Source organism: Diabrotica undecimpunctata, chromosome 6 (assembly GCF_040954645.1).
Source record: "Diabrotica undecimpunctata isolate CICGRU chromosome 6, icDiaUnde3, whole genome shotgun sequence".
NCBI lineage: Eukaryota > Metazoa > Arthropoda > Insecta > Coleoptera > Chrysomelidae > Diabrotica > Diabrotica undecimpunctata.
In genome coordinates, this window is record NC_092808.1 from 56,835,958 (window position 1) to 56,852,134 (window position 16,177).

Here is a 16,177-nt window from a genome sequence, read left to right on the forward strand (position 1 = left end):
CAATTGTAGATTAGTCATCAATAATGTTTATTTTTATAAATCATCAAATATTAAAAAAAAAATAACTCCAAATCATTTGATAAATATTACTATTATAAGAGAAGATTACATTAAATCCATAACTTTAGTATACATGTCTAATCAGCCATAAAGAGTTTTTTTTTGTCATTACTGAATTCATTGGTAAATGAACTCAATAATAAAACCTTACTAGTGGGCTGTGATAACAATTAGTGGTACAGAATATGAAATAATCAATTGTTTCTATTTAGGGACTTTAAACAAAAACAGCTCAAGAAGAGATGGGTAACCAATATTTAATAAAACTTTTCAAAACAAATATCATATCCGTCTTTATTATTGATTTTTCAAGAGTAACAGGGTTGGCAAGATTGGTTTTTATCTTTGTTTGCAAAATAGATATTTACAGTTTCTATCACCTCTTCATTGGTGGAAAATATATGACATTTTAGACTTTTTTAGTTGACTTGATAGTCGGATGGAAACAGATCTAGTTAATAAGAATAATGTTTGAGTAATTCGAACCCTAAATCACAACTTATTTGAATAGCAAAATGCGATTTGAGTGCAGGGGCATTACCCCGCCGAAAGAAAATACCTTTGTACAACTTTCTACATCTTATCTCACTAATTTTTTCTCATAGAGTGGTGAGTAATGTCGAACAGAAATTTTAAGCTACTGTTGACACTTGATTCATAAAATCAATCATGATTATTCCTTTGAAATTCCCAAAAACTAAAGCAAGAACTTTTCCACCAGATTTTCGAAAATTCTTAGGCCTTGAAGAACTAAATTATCTCCAATCCATTAACTGTTTTTTTTCTGGGACATTGAAATGTACTTAGTTTTGATCATAAAACATGGCTTATAAAGTTTGAGAATTTTTTTGAAACTGAACACAGATTGAATTTGATGCTTTTACTTGTGCATGCTTCTGGTCAACATTCAGACATTTGAGTATCCATTTTGCAGACATTTTCCTCATATCATATAGTGAACTATAAGATGGACTTGTTCATATAAAATATTCAGTGCTTCAGATATTTGAGAGAGTCTCATAAAATCTTGCTATTAGTTGCATCAGTATTTGCGAGGGTAGACATAGAAACTGTATATCTGATCTGTCTTCCTCTTCAATAGTAAATTTACTTACTTAAAGCCTGCATTCCAATTTTTCACGGTCGCTTAGAAAGGATATTTCTTTCCAAGAATATTAAGCACAGCTTTGTAAATCTATTATCTCTTAACCACATCCAATATGAGACTGTGATGATGACTTAATATTTCCTCCAATTTTTAAAATTTCACAGTTTCACTAGACATGCTTTTTTTCAAATTTTATTGCGTAAGTCTGGTTTGACTTTTCACTTCTTTCTCCAAGGTACTGGTCTATGCTAACTAGATATCAATACATCCTCATACTTACAAACTTCTATTTCCTTTTGTGGGTAGTATTCCATAATTTAAAACATATTTATGCCATTAGTAAAGTATAATCATAATTATATTTATTTCAAAAATTGTAGAGTTATATACCCACATGCAGAAAGAAATATACCTCAAAACAAAGAAAAAAGTAAATTACAGAAATCATGTTAAATATTTAAACTCATAAAATCAATTAACTTATGACGTTTAATATTTAACAGTAATTTATGCACATTTTTTTATATTTAGTTCATTTTGGCATTGTTCTAAGGTCGTGATATATTTCATTAAAAATCTTATTCAAGAATCTTTGGTAGCATTTTCTGTCAAAGTCAATCTGTGAATGGGATAAATATATTTAATCTCCTTGTTGTTATAATAATGTGTAGTACAATTAATTTCAAACAAATATTTATTTCTTCAGAGGAATAGTAGAAATTTCTCAATATATATTGCAAGTATAAGTCTAAAGTCTGGATAAAGTGTGATGGGAAGTTCATAAAAAGATACCTACTTAGTTTCATTATCCTTTTACTTGTAATAGTCAAACTCATAAAGGCAAATCAAGAGAGGAGTAAAAAATGAATGTCACTTAAAAAAATATATAATGTATATGGCGTTACGAATCGCATGTTACAGTAACTTACATTAGAGTATCTACTCAGTGTTTATCATTACACTAAATACTGTGGATTAGTGTGACTCTGCCTTTGCTCGACCCCTGCTGTGTCCAAAAAAATGCTATCAGCTATGCATGATAATCAGTCTCTTTAAAAGTAGTACTTTCAAAGAGAGTAGTAGAGTAGAGAGTAGTAGATGGTAGTACTTTACTCAAAATATTGTTAGTTATCGTTATTTCAAACCTCCTCTGCCAGATGCTCCAAATCTCAATTTTGTTAAAATTTTTAGCCCTTGATTGTGATTCAAAACATTTAGAGTTTGAAAAATAAATTGTTTTATTCTTTTGACAAAGGTGTATTGTTTGGAAAAGTATCAAGACTAATTTAAATATTTTATTTTTAATATTCAGAATATGACCTTATTTAGTTTTAAATCTTTTATTCAATCATAGTATATTAGCTAAGTATAATATGGCTTTAGTTCATCCTTTAAATTCTCGAACTCAAATTGGCTGATTAATTATTGTCAAGTTCTGAGAATTCACTTGTCTGAAAACAACATGTTTTCGGGAAACATTTATCAACCCAAACACGTCAGAGTCCTTAAGGAAACGTACCCATTCTTTGTGTAGAAAATTTAAAATGCCACTTTAAGCTTAATTTACGGCTATTCACGGAGGTCCTAAGAACAGAAGAACCACCCCGATGGATTCGCGTATATACATATTTTGTTTCGTATGATCGGCCACTCTACAACAACCTCTCATCGTGTACAGAAGCAAAAACCAGCATCGGGTGTGCATCCCATTTCTACCCTTAGACCTTAGATTCCTAGCGAGGCCCAACCACAGACAAAAGGTAAGTGAATCTCCTATAGAATTGACAATAAGATATTAAATCTGCCAATTGTTATTTGAATTGCATTTTATTTTACATATCTATTTACGAACATTTGCTATTTTTCGCTAATTTACTTACAAACAAATTATTTCATTTTTTTCGTTATTATTATTTATCGATTATCATTTAACCAGCGACCTCATTAAGTTTTCTACAAAACATGTATAAATATTTTTTTGGGATTTGCTTATGGGAAATTGGAAAACTCTTTAGTAGTATATGAGTATACTACTAAAGTACTAAGTATATGAAAATTTGATATGAAAAATTTTCAATATGAATCTCTAAAACAATGTATACTTTTTCCATTGTCAATTTGCCAAGCGTCGGCTTTTGAGGTTCTTTGATGTCGATGCCGACCATTGGCGTGGAAATTAAGAAAAGGGATCAGTTATCAAACGCATATTTCAAGAAAAATCATATAATTTTTATTAATTTTTACATAATTATATTCAGGAAAATTTCTCAATTTTTGGGCAGAAATTGTTTAAACAATTTTTTAAACAAATTCAAAATATCACCTTTTGTGCTCCAAAAAATATTTTTTAGGTTTTTGGGTGACTCTAAATAAGATCTATGTCATTTTTCTCAAAAGTTAATAGTTTTGGAGATATAAGCGATTTAAAATCCGAAAAATGCGATACCTAATATGCATTTTCGAGGCTTGAAAAATATGTAAATGAGTATTTTTGAGATTCAAGAGTATCTAAACTAAAGTATCAACATTGATTTTGGTGAGAAATCGGAGCAATATTTTCCGTAGCAGAAAAAGGTGATCTTTTGAATTTGAATTGTTTCCGGCAAAAATGTCCGGCACCCTTCAACCTTCGATTTGTTTAAACGGGGCATTTTTGAATAGGACTCTTCAAAGGACAGAATCAGTTTTTTTTTCAAATGGGAGCGGGCTCACAACACCGAATAAATAACAAATTAATTCTTTCAAATTAAAGCTTGTTAATTTTAGTGATTTATAAGAATATTGGACTTATTATTTAGTTTTTACATAAACCATAATATTTTTTTACAATTATCTGTAAATAATGGCTCATTCTGTCAGAAAATTTTAAAACATTGTCTATCCAGCAATTAAGATAGTCAACTGAAATTTAATTTTTAAACACGGCCTACTGTTAATGCACAAACAGGGTGAATCTTCAATATTTTGCTTCGAGTTAGAGATATCTGAAAAAGTTATTTGGAAAAGATGTTCCAAATATTATTTTAACCCCACATAATAAAGTTTTATGTCAAAATTCGCACTTTTACTTTTTTCATTAATTGAAGAGCTTATTTCCAGTGTCTTAAATCCAAAATTTCGATTTTTTAAATTTTCTTTTTTTAAACTTTATAGATTTCTTCAAGTCTAGAATAAAGTTATATGTACCAAAACAACTTCTTATTTACCATTTAAAAGTGCATATGAAAATTGTAAAATTGTATAATTTGTATGTTAAATTTGTATGAAAATCTGTAATTTCATGGATTTCATTATATGGATGTAAGACACTTTGGAAATAAGCTCTTCAATTGTAGTCAGGATTCTAAAACGGACAGTTGGCTGTCCCGAGATGCATCTTTAGACAGCCAATTGTAGATTTAGGATCGAGATTACAAATAATACTGAAAAACTAAAATTGCGAATTTTGTCATGAAATTTGGTATGTGCGTTTACAATAAGTGGAACAACTTTTCCAAATAAGTTTTTCCGATTTCTCTAACGCGAAGCAAAATATCGAAAATTTACCCTGTTTGTGGATTCGCAGTAAGCCGCGTTTAAAATTTAAATTTCAGATGACTATCTTAAAAAAATGTGCACTAACAACATGTATGACTGTGCAAAATGTCAAATCTGTATGTATTTTAGTAGCTGATATATAGAGTTGTCTTCATCTTAAATGCGACACACTGTATAATAATGAATACTAGTGTTCAAGATGCATCGCGATAGCTGTAAAGAAATTAATTAGAAGGACTGTGCAGCATTAGAACGTCTTTTGCAGCAGTGTCAATCCTACCCAATTTTTTATTTGGTCGCTTTCGTTTTAAGGAATGATCTGTAACTGTGCCTAATTTAATAATTGTATATATCGTCTTATACCCGATTTTTTTAATACATGAATTCTCGAAACAATTGCATTATCAGCCATCCCAATATTTTCTTTTTTCAAACACTCATACATATTTAAAACTATTCTTTGGGATTGTACGTGCAAATCTTTATTTTTTAATTCAGAGCTGTCATTAACATAATTGTCATTATTTATTGATAACACAGAAGTTGATGCATCTTAAAAAATGCCATCCTAGAAAAATATAATATTACTTATAACTTATATTACCTATACCTTATAAGCCTCCGCCTCTGCAATAGGAAATATTTTAGGGTATCGCATAGCAGACAACAGGTGTTCATTAGAATTTATTGGTTTGCGCTTCGCGCTGTTGCCATAATGCATGAGTTTAAAATTAGTGAATATAACCTTAATACCATTATTAATATATCTGCAATTTTTCATGTTTCCAGGTAAGGTATAAAATCAATGAAATTTGGAAAAAAATAATACAATTCTTGAAACCGTTTTTGAGAACTTGGATTCTTAAAAGTTGTCTGATTTCTTAAAAGTCGATCATTATATCTATAAAAGTATTACCGCTAAATTCACCAACAGGGCAACGTCGAACGTTCAAATTCTCTCCAGACTACAATGTTGCCAATATTCGAAAATTACTTAGAATATAAGTAATATATACAAAGTTCACGGTTGCTTTAATTCATTAGTGAAGAGTCCATGGAAATATTAGTACCTAGTTAATTAATTTATATATATATTTTTGAGAATAAGTTCATATTATTTTTTAAGAGTGTCGTTCGTTGACTAGCAATTGAATAATAACGAATAGAAAATAGAGAATATTTTTTAAATATAACCTTAGGAATTTTAGGAAATATGTCTGACAACCTTGATTTGAAAGGCGGTCTCTTTGATACCAGAATAAGACATGTTTATGTTGGAAAATTATTAGTGGATGTACTATACTTGGTAGATAATATTTGCTGCATGCAAAATTCTTTGTTATATAATCGCTAATATCTTGCTGATTTTATTGCATATAAAAGAATAAGTACTCTTTCAAATCCATTTTTAAAAATTAGTCAAGTCAGATTCCAAAATTATTATTCAAAAAAACTTTTGTTTAATAGTGTTTACTTAGAGTTTACTACATCTCTCGTAGTTTCTCTCATCCTAGCTTGTAACGCTTGCGATCTTTCCAGTCATCTGCTTATAGATCTTTATCTTCCATCACACTGTCTACTTCTTGTCTACATGATCTTGGTCTTTCTCTTGTTCTTCAATTGGTGGGTATCCACTGTAACATTCGCTTTGGTGATTGTTGGTCATTTATCCTTTCGTAATGACCATACCATGTCAGCCTTTTGTATTCTATAATTTCCAGGATGTCAATGTCTATGCCCATATACTCTCTGATTTCAGTATTCCTTACTCTATCTTTTCTAGTGAGTTGGAAACATCTATGTCAACAATTCATTTCAATCTACTTTTATTTTGGATGTGACTTTTTTATTTATTATCCAAAGCTCTGAATCATATGTAGCAATACTTTCTATGTTACATTTGTGTATCCTATCTTTCATATTCCAAGTGATGTAGTTATATTGTTATAGTTGAAAATATACTGTTCAGTTGGCATATTGTTGAATGACCATCACCTGTAATGCCTACTCCGAAATATTTATAATTATATATATATAATTGTATATTATATAATATACTTTTCTTAGCATGTAGTGAATATTATCGTGATCTTCTGCAAATATTACTTGGTCATCTGCAAAATTCAAGCTGTACAGTTTATGATCTTCAATTGGAATACCTGTAGGTTCATATTTTATTTTTCAGACATTTAAAACTCTCTCCAAATAAATCTTAAAGAGCGCTTGCAGCAGCCTTGGCGAAGTCCTTTGGCCATATTTATCTTTTTTGTCACTTTTTGTCTAATCTTTATTGAACTCGTCATATCGTCGTACTACTCTCTCACAGCATTTATATAATTTGGTGGAATTTTCCTTTCGTCTACCACCTGCCATAACTTAAGGACACTATCATACGCCTTTTCAAGGTCAATAAATATCATCTGTGTCTGCATATTGTGTTAAAAGGGGCTTTTCTATTGTTTGTTTTAGACATAACATATTGTGTATACAAGAACGACCAGTACGAAAGCCACTCTGATCTTCAATGTCTTCGCAATAAATTTCAATTCGGTTTTTAATTATCTCCCTGTATATCCTACAGATGGAGTGGGTATACGCCAATAGCTGCAACAATTTCTCAGGGCCATATTTAATCAATTCTATGGGTACTCCTCCGGTCCTATAGCCTTCTCATTTTTCATGACGTTGGCACGTTTTTCTTTAAACGTTATTACGCTCATCCTTCTTTTAGCATTTTTCCATAATATTCTACCCATATTTCTGGGGATATTACATTTAACATAGTACTACGTTTTCTGTCTGTTTTACTAACTTTAATTGTTTTTCAATCTTCTTTACCTTTTGCGCTACTCTCAAATTTTTTTTACCACAGGTTTCTATCGCAGGCTTTATTCCATATCTCTTGGCTTTATTTGCGCTTTTTTTTACTTGGGTGTTTACGCTGTTGTCCTATTGCCAATCGTACTTTTGTTGCTAGTAATTTATTATATATATATATATATATATATATATATATATATATATATATATATATATATATATATATATATATATATATATATATATATATATATATATATATATATATATCTTTCTACATCCCCACAAGATCTTCTATTTCTTTATTCCACCATTCGTTTCTATTCTTTATTCCACCATTCGTTTCTATTCTTTATGTTATCCACTTCTTCAATAGCTTCTATTGCAGCTTAGTCAGTAGGTTTACCGATTTGATGAAAAAACATTACTTAATTTTAGATTCAATCTCATTCGATACAGATACTGGGTAGATTCATTTTCAAAACCTTTTAGAATATAATCCCTTCTTGTTGAGATGTCTTGTAGTGCCATAAAACTTTTATCTTCATTTCGTTATTCTTCTTGTAGTTCTTTCTCCTATCGGAGGTTGGCTATCATCACAGCTATCCGTACCTTATTGGCTGCTGCTCTGAAAAGATTTACTGAGGTGCAACTATATCACTCTCTTAGGTTTCTTAGCCAGGAAATTCTTCGTCTTCTTATGGATCTTTTACCCTGCTTTATGAGCCGTAATATCTCATATATTTCGCACCTCTGGTAATGTGGCCTAAATATTCCACCTTTTTTGTTTGGATGTGCTTTATGACCTCGCAATCCTTTTGTACTCTTCTTAACATTTCTGCATTTGTAACTCGTTGGGTCCATGGTATTTTCAAAATACCTTCTATAGCACCACATTTCAAATGATTCCAGCTTCATTATATTATTCACTTTTAGTGTCCAGCTTTCCATTCCATACAACAAAGTCGAGAACACGTAGCATCATAAGGCTCTTATCATGAGCTCCAGAGGAAGGTCTCGATTAACAAACATTGTTTTAATTTTTATAAATGCTTGTCTTGCAATTTCAATGCATCTCCTTATTTTGCTACCTTGGTCATTGTTTTAATTTACCCAGGTTCCCAGATATTTGTAGTTATTCACTCTTTCTACTTGTTTTCCCTCGATATCTAGCCTTTCTACTGTGTGTTGCTTAGAAATAATCATGCACTTGGTTTTCTTAACGTTCATTTGTAGTCCATATTTTCTACTGACTTGATGTAATCTATTTACTAAACGTTGCAGTGCTTCTAGACTGTCTGCAAAAACAGCGATGTCGTCTGCGAATCTTATGTTGTTCAAGATTTTTCCGTTTATTGATATACACTGTTGTTCCTCTGATATTGCTTCCTTAAAATAGCTTTATTTGTTCCCAGTTCTTAATATTTCGAGTCAGCCTTTCCTTTATCAGTGTACTTACACCTGCTGCTGCTCTTCTGACTTTTCCTACTTCCCTATAGAAATGAACAACAATTTTAAACTCGTCTGTCCCTTCTGTTCCCTTATTCTTTTGTTTCTGTAACGACTGATACATCTAATATAAATTTCTTAATTTCTTTCAACACATCATCTAGCATAGTCCGAATAGTTTGCACATTCCATGTTCCAAAACTCATTAACCTTTTCCGCAAGCTCGGTCATTTTCCGTCAGGGAGAGCGTTTGTTCTAGGATTTCCTACAATGAATTTTTTCCGTGTGATGGGGAGCAGGCCCATCACCTTCTTCTTCTCCAAGTTTCGCTCCTATCTTAGGTTGGAGTTCATTGTGGCAATTATAATTTTGTTAGTTATGCATCGGAAACATTTAATTGAACTACAGCCAAACTATTCTCGGAGATTGCGTAGCCACGAAATTTTATGTCTTCCTACGCTTCTTCTGCTTTTTATTTTTGCGTAAATTATATTCCTTAGCAGTTCGAATCACCCATCGCCATAACCTCCTATTCTTTGAAGGACCATTTCTTCCGCTCTCGTCTTCCCTGACCCTGCTTTCTACCGGGATAGGTCACCACAATCTTTCACAGGGTTTCCCAGTTTCCGGATAGCACCACTAGAAGGTGAGAGTCGGAAAATTGTGTGGGAGAGGCTGAATGATGCTAACAGCGAACACTCATATACCATTTACCATCCCATTTGCACCCCAGAAAGGTGTTTCCACCTTTTTTTTTCGCAAATTTTAATTTTTACATAACCGGATTTTTTTACTAGGTTTTGTTAGGAAATTTTATTTAGGGCAATCTGACCTCTATCCCTCTATCCATGTTTGTCGTAGATATGATGCGGTTTGAAATATTCAGTATAAAATGTTCACAAAATAGATACTTACTTATAACTTTTATATTTTGTTCGAAACTTTTTCTGATTTTCCACTTAATTTTTAGCTGAAGTACGTTTATGAAAATTCCTATGATAAAATTTTTTCCGGAAAATGTCAATTCTAGCTCTCTACAACCATCTCTAAACACATACTGTCTGGGCTATGTATATGTAATTGTGCCACCTATTAATTACCAATTAGTATATTATAAATAAGTAATATTCTCATTTCTTTGGACTATAAGGTATACATAAAAACAGAACTCAATCTTCTATCGGTTTGGCAAATGCAGTAAAACCTATTTATCTATAATATTGTACTTGGTTCTTTTTGACACAAATTCATTCAATAAGCAAATGGTCTAACAGTATTTTTTTAATCATGTTTGGTTTCATGGTTAAATTATTATTAGTTATGGCTTGAGAGAAGAAGACGTTTATTTTAATTAACAAATAATTTTAGTTTTAAATTTATTGTTAACCTCATAAATGGTTGATTATTCACGACTAGGTTAATAAAACAATTAGGTAAGTTTTTAAAATTTACTGTTTTCTTTTTAACAGTAAATATGTGCGTAAATGAAAAACTGTGTTTATACTTAATTATAAAATACAGCCGGTGACTTTTGTCGAAAAGGGTCGACTTCATACCCATAATCTGAAACTTGTTTTAATCGATAGATTATGATTTATAGCTTATAGAAAATTATTATAATTAAATATTTCAAATTTCTATTACGATTAAAAGTTAAAATGTTGAATATTATTTTATAATGTAGAATTTTAAAATGTTAATATACTGAAATAAATCTAGTTTATGTTTGTGTTCCACCAAACTTTTTTCTGAGTTTAAATAAATAATTAAATAAGTAACAGAACGGTAGTTAACAAAAGAAGAAATTGGTTTCAAATAAAAAAGACATTTTTTGTTTGTTTAAAAATTGTTATAAATAAGCAAGTTCCCGTGGTAAACTTTGGATAATCTTTTTACCGTAATGTTGTAGAATCATATTCTTTCGATTAAAATAAGATTCAGCTTGTGGGTAAGAAATAATCAATGTGCTTCGAACATTAAAGTTCAGAAGTTCGTCCATATTTCCCGATGTTAATTCGATGCCAACCTGTTGAAAAATGCTAAAATTGACTTTTTTTCAGCATTTTTATTTGTTTACTTGCATTTTACACTTAACACGTTGACGGACACTCGGAAATTAACAGGTGCGCGTGATATGGCTCTGCAGTATCTTGACTAATAAGTAAGATAGAAACAAAATTGTTGTAGCTGTGTGTTGCTATGGATATAAAAAATACGATTTTGTAAAAAAAAAATGAAGCGGCTATGGCCGTCGGTGGCACAATATAAACATTTTTCTATACCATTTGTTACACAGGCGGCTATAGACGTCTCCTTGCTTTTGCCAAAATAACCTTTATTTTTCTTACATAATACATATCTATTGATGCCACAACTTAAAACAAGGTGCAGGACATAGGGGTGGCTTCTCTGGACATGACTCGCATCTGTATCTTGTCTCCTTGCGTTTTTTTCCTACAGTACACTGTCTGCCTCTCAGAAAAAAATTAGCCTTCTTGTAATTGTCGGGAAGAGGGATGTCTTCCAAAAAGTGTTGCACAGTAGATGTTTTTGATTTTGTTTTTGTTTTTTGGTAATGCACAAAACTTCTACCATCATTAGCGTCTTCTATCTCTGTTAGTGATTTTACCACGGCTTCTCTAAACTCAATGAACTTGATATTCTTTGTACTAGAATTGTACAAATGGCAAGAGTTCCAGACTTCTATATCGAAAAGGTGAAATATTACCTTTTTATACCACCGAATGGTTTTCCGTGGGCAGCTATAGTAACTCAGCATTTGATCACTTCGATCAACGCCTGGCATATTTTGGTTGTATCCATCTATTTCACACGGTTTCATTTTTTCAACCCCATATCTATTTCTTACATTTACAATTCTGGGCTGATAGGCCGTTGTAATTGCGTGCACATCGCGCTTATCCTTCCATTTACTCACATACACACTGACATTTTGTTTTTTTCTTCATATGTGCTCCCCCCTCCTAAGTTTTTTTTAATGACAACTGCTGGATTGCCTCGTCGGTTAGAACGTAATGCCCCAGTTGTGTGGGTTTTGTATGCAAGCAGTGTAGATGATATCGAGACACTATTATAGAAATTGTCCATATAAACATGATGGCCTTTATTTAGGTAAGGTCTAAGAAGCCGTAGTACAAGCGCTTCAGTTTTGGAACCTGCTTGTGGTTCATTCTGAGCTCGTCCCTGATATATTTCCAGGTTTAAAATGTAACCATTGGATGTAGTAAGAGAGTAAAATTTTATTCCGTATTTAGCTTTTTTATTTTTAATGTATTGGCTTAAAACTAAGCGTCCTCTAAAAAGCAACATTGATTCGTCTAGGGATAATGCTTCACCAGGTGAATATACGGAGTTACTGTTTTGAATGATTAAATTCAACAAATCTCTGACCTTGTGGAGACGGTCTTGAGGATCAAAATTGTTGGAAGTGGCACTAAAACATCTTAAAATTTGCTCAAATCGACGTCAACTCATAACATACAAAAAAACGGGATGGTAATATAAGGGACTATACGTGAACAACTTTCGAATGACAGGTATTTTTCCCATGCTTTGAAGCAGACACAGACCCAGAAATTTCTCCATTTCCTTTACGGTCACAGACTTAAATTCGCGTGATCTACTGTGTCTTGTTTTAGGACGTATTGTGTTTACAAGCTTTGTTCCGTAAAGATTCGTGCAGGCCACTAAACAGCTCATTACCTCGTCATTCCATATTTGACGGAAAACCTCAATTGGTGACATATTTACAATGCCTTCAATTTTTATGCCGCTTTGAGCAACATCAAAATTAAAATTAAGAATATCCGAATAAACCTCTTCCCAGATGTCATCCTCAATGTCTTCACTTTCTGCATGGCTGTTATTCTCCTCCTGAGTGGGATCATCTTGGTTTGAAACCACGCCTTCTCAAATCCCACCACCAGTCTCTTGATCATGAACACTTGCCGATCTCTATCTGACTCACTACCACACGAATCGAAGAGTATATAATCCAAATCACCAGCAAACATTCCATCATCACTGAATGGTTCAGGTTCGGAATCATCCTCTGACAAAGGCACATCGCTGTCAGCTTCTTCAAACCACTTTAAAAGCTGTTGCTCTTGACGAGGATCCATATTATTCAACAAAACTGCAATAAAATAGCACGTCCTACTTTATCATGCTTGAGGTTAGAAAATTTACGAAAATAAGGTTTATATTAGAAAATATACAACACTTACCCTGTTATACATAAAATTATAGTCAAATTTAATGCAGAATAAATGTTTTTACAACACAATAACGCCGAATAGCACCACACACCGTTCTATTAGACTGACTGAAAAACACTGACAATAGTCGGTAAGGTAGCCTACCTATTTGCCTCCCACTGTTATGACAGCGGAATCCGATCGATAGGGAGGAGCGCTTGATGTGACAGTCAAACCGAATTACATACTAAAACCACGTTTCAGCACGTCGCTGCCATTATAGCGTGGGTATATAGAAGGACGTCTGTAGACGTCGAAATATTGTGGTGTCACATAAATCCCAAACACCAAGACGGCTATAGACGTCGGTGTCCTTCAACATGTTAAATGAAGCATTTTACGAAACAATTCCAAAAATAGCATTTGTCTTAAAATAACCCAAGTTATCAAATAAAGGTGGTTTCGAAGTAAAAATGCAAGTTTTTATAATTTGTTTAAAAATTGCATTAAAGTAGATTCCCGTAAAAAACTTTCGATAAACTTTTAAACATAACATATTGGCATCATAATCTAACCTTTTCGAACTTTTGTCGAAAAGGTTGAAATCAACCTTTTCGACAAAAACCACTCGCTTAATAGTTTTATTAATAATTTCTTGTGATTCCTTCTCGTATCGGATGTTGATTATATTATCTATACTTTATTTGCAGCTGCTCTGAAGAGGGCTACTTAGCTGTAATTATACCATTCTCGAAAGTGTCTCAGCTAAGGAATTCTCCTTCGGCCAACGTTTCTCTTACCTTTGATTTTTTCTTGCATAATATGTCTTAACGCTTCATACTTCACACGCTAGCATTGTGACCCACATATTCCTTTTTTTTTTCTTTAATTGTTTTATTGACTCTTTTGTAATCGTCTTAGCACTTCGGCATTAGTACCTCTTTGAATCCATGGTATTTTGAGTACCCCTCTATAGCATCATGTCACAAATGCTTTTAACTTCAAAGGGGAAAATCCCAGTGGTTAGCTGTATCACCACTAATGATGGTCCGACTGAACCCCGAAAACGTTTTAAAGATTTGTAATCTTTTTAGATAAATTTTAAATTATATTTTAATAAAATATACCATTATACACTAGAAGTCTTTACTTCTCTGTAACCTTTTAACTTCTTTATTTGTCTTATCTTTGTCCAGCTTTCCATTTCTTACAACAAAATAGATAAAATGTGACATTTTAACGCTCTTATCCTCAATTTTCTAGAACCTTTTGCATTTTCACAAAAGCCTCGAAATTTCAATGCGTGTTCTTATTTATCTAGTCTTTTCGTAGTTATCATTTATCTAAGTTCCTCGGTATTTGTAGTTGCTACGCGTTTTATCTATTTTTCTTGTGGCTAGCGTCCTGTGTCGCTTTGTAATAATCATGAATTTAGTTTTCTTCACGTTTATTTCTTATCTTTGCTGCGTACTACATTCATTTGCTCTCTTTACTAAATACTGTAATGCATCTGGACTGTTAGCTAAAATAACGGTGTCATCTGCAACTCTTATGTTGTTCAAGATTTTCCGTTTATTGCTGTACCTTAAACTTCCTCCAATAATGCTTCTTTAAAAATAGATTCGCTGTAAAGATTAAATAACAAAGGAGACAACACTCACTCTTGTCGAACGCCTCTTTTAATGTCTATGTTTTCTGTTTCATAGTTGTCAATTTTGTCGGTCTATCTTTGATTTAAATACAGATTAATTATAATACGTATGTCTCAATTGTGTACATTTTTTTTCTTAGCACTTTTACTAGTTTCTAATGCCTTACTCTACCGAATCCCTTCTGAAAATCAATGAAACAAACATACCAACAAATAAAAAGCGAATTAGCCATTAGACCCATTATTGCTTTTCGAAATATTCAGTGTAAATCAATGTAGATAAGTTTTAGATTTTCTAGTTTTATTAATTTCAAGATATTGTGTTCTGTATGGTTTGTACTTCCTAGAACGTTCTACACTGCAGCCTGAAAGCTTTGTTATATACCGTAAGGTTGTACCTTTTGGTTAGACTTTAGAACTTGCTGTCTCTTGTGGGTTGAGGAATTGCTTCAACAGATACTTAAACGTTTTCCTCGCTTAGTTGCTCATGTCCACTGGACCTCTTTCCACCTTGCTGAGCTTCATAGGGGATTTCCTAACTATTTTCAGTAGTTTCTCTTCATCTTCGGATGTATAGTTTCTGGATGTCTGAGGTTGCGTTGTTCCTCTTGTTTGTTTTGCTAGCTTCTTACTAATGTATTCTTATCCCACGAGCAGCTAGAGAATGGAAGGTCACTATCGAACGATTCCGCATACTGAAAGAAAGAAGGCTAACGGATAAGAAGATTATCTTCATTGTCTGAGATCAGGATTGATTCATATGCACAACAAAGCATTTTTTGGTTTCTGCACAGCTGGTTTTCTTGTTCTGCCTTTTTAATTTTTCCATCATTTTGTTTATTCCTAAGTTGAAGAGTAGTGGACATAAGCATCTATCTGCCTGATTCCGGAGTTGATATCAACTTTTAATTTAATAATTAAACCAAAGAAATCTTTTAATCTAACATAAAGCGAAATTTTTTAAAATATAGTTTTAAAAATTTAACACAATATTTTGTTCTCTTACGTTGGACAATTCAAACAAACAAAAACAAACTAAATATTCTCATATTTTAATTTTATCTGTCTCATTTATAATGACAGTTTAGATATGTTAATTTTTTGTTGTCTGAGTTATGACATGAATATGGAAACTATTTTTATCATAAATTTTCATTACTTACTATCTTAATAATAACTAAACTGAAAAGCAAAATTGTACATTTAGAGTTAACCTTTTCAATTTTCTAGTTCAATAACCTGTAAAGTAACTTCATCTATTAATATTATTTTTAGGTGGTTGTTTTGTTATATCTAGGTGATGTATGTTATTTATATTATACATAAATCAATTTT

General features: G+C 32.0%; 1 protein-coding gene across 1 annotated transcript in view; it reads left to right on the forward strand.

Moving 5' to 3' along the window:
• LOC140443457 (uncharacterized) overlaps nucleotides 1–16,177 on the forward strand; it is a 212,091-nt gene that overhangs the window by 4,195 nt on the left and 191,719 nt on the right. The gene's annotated exons all lie outside the window — the stretch shown is intronic.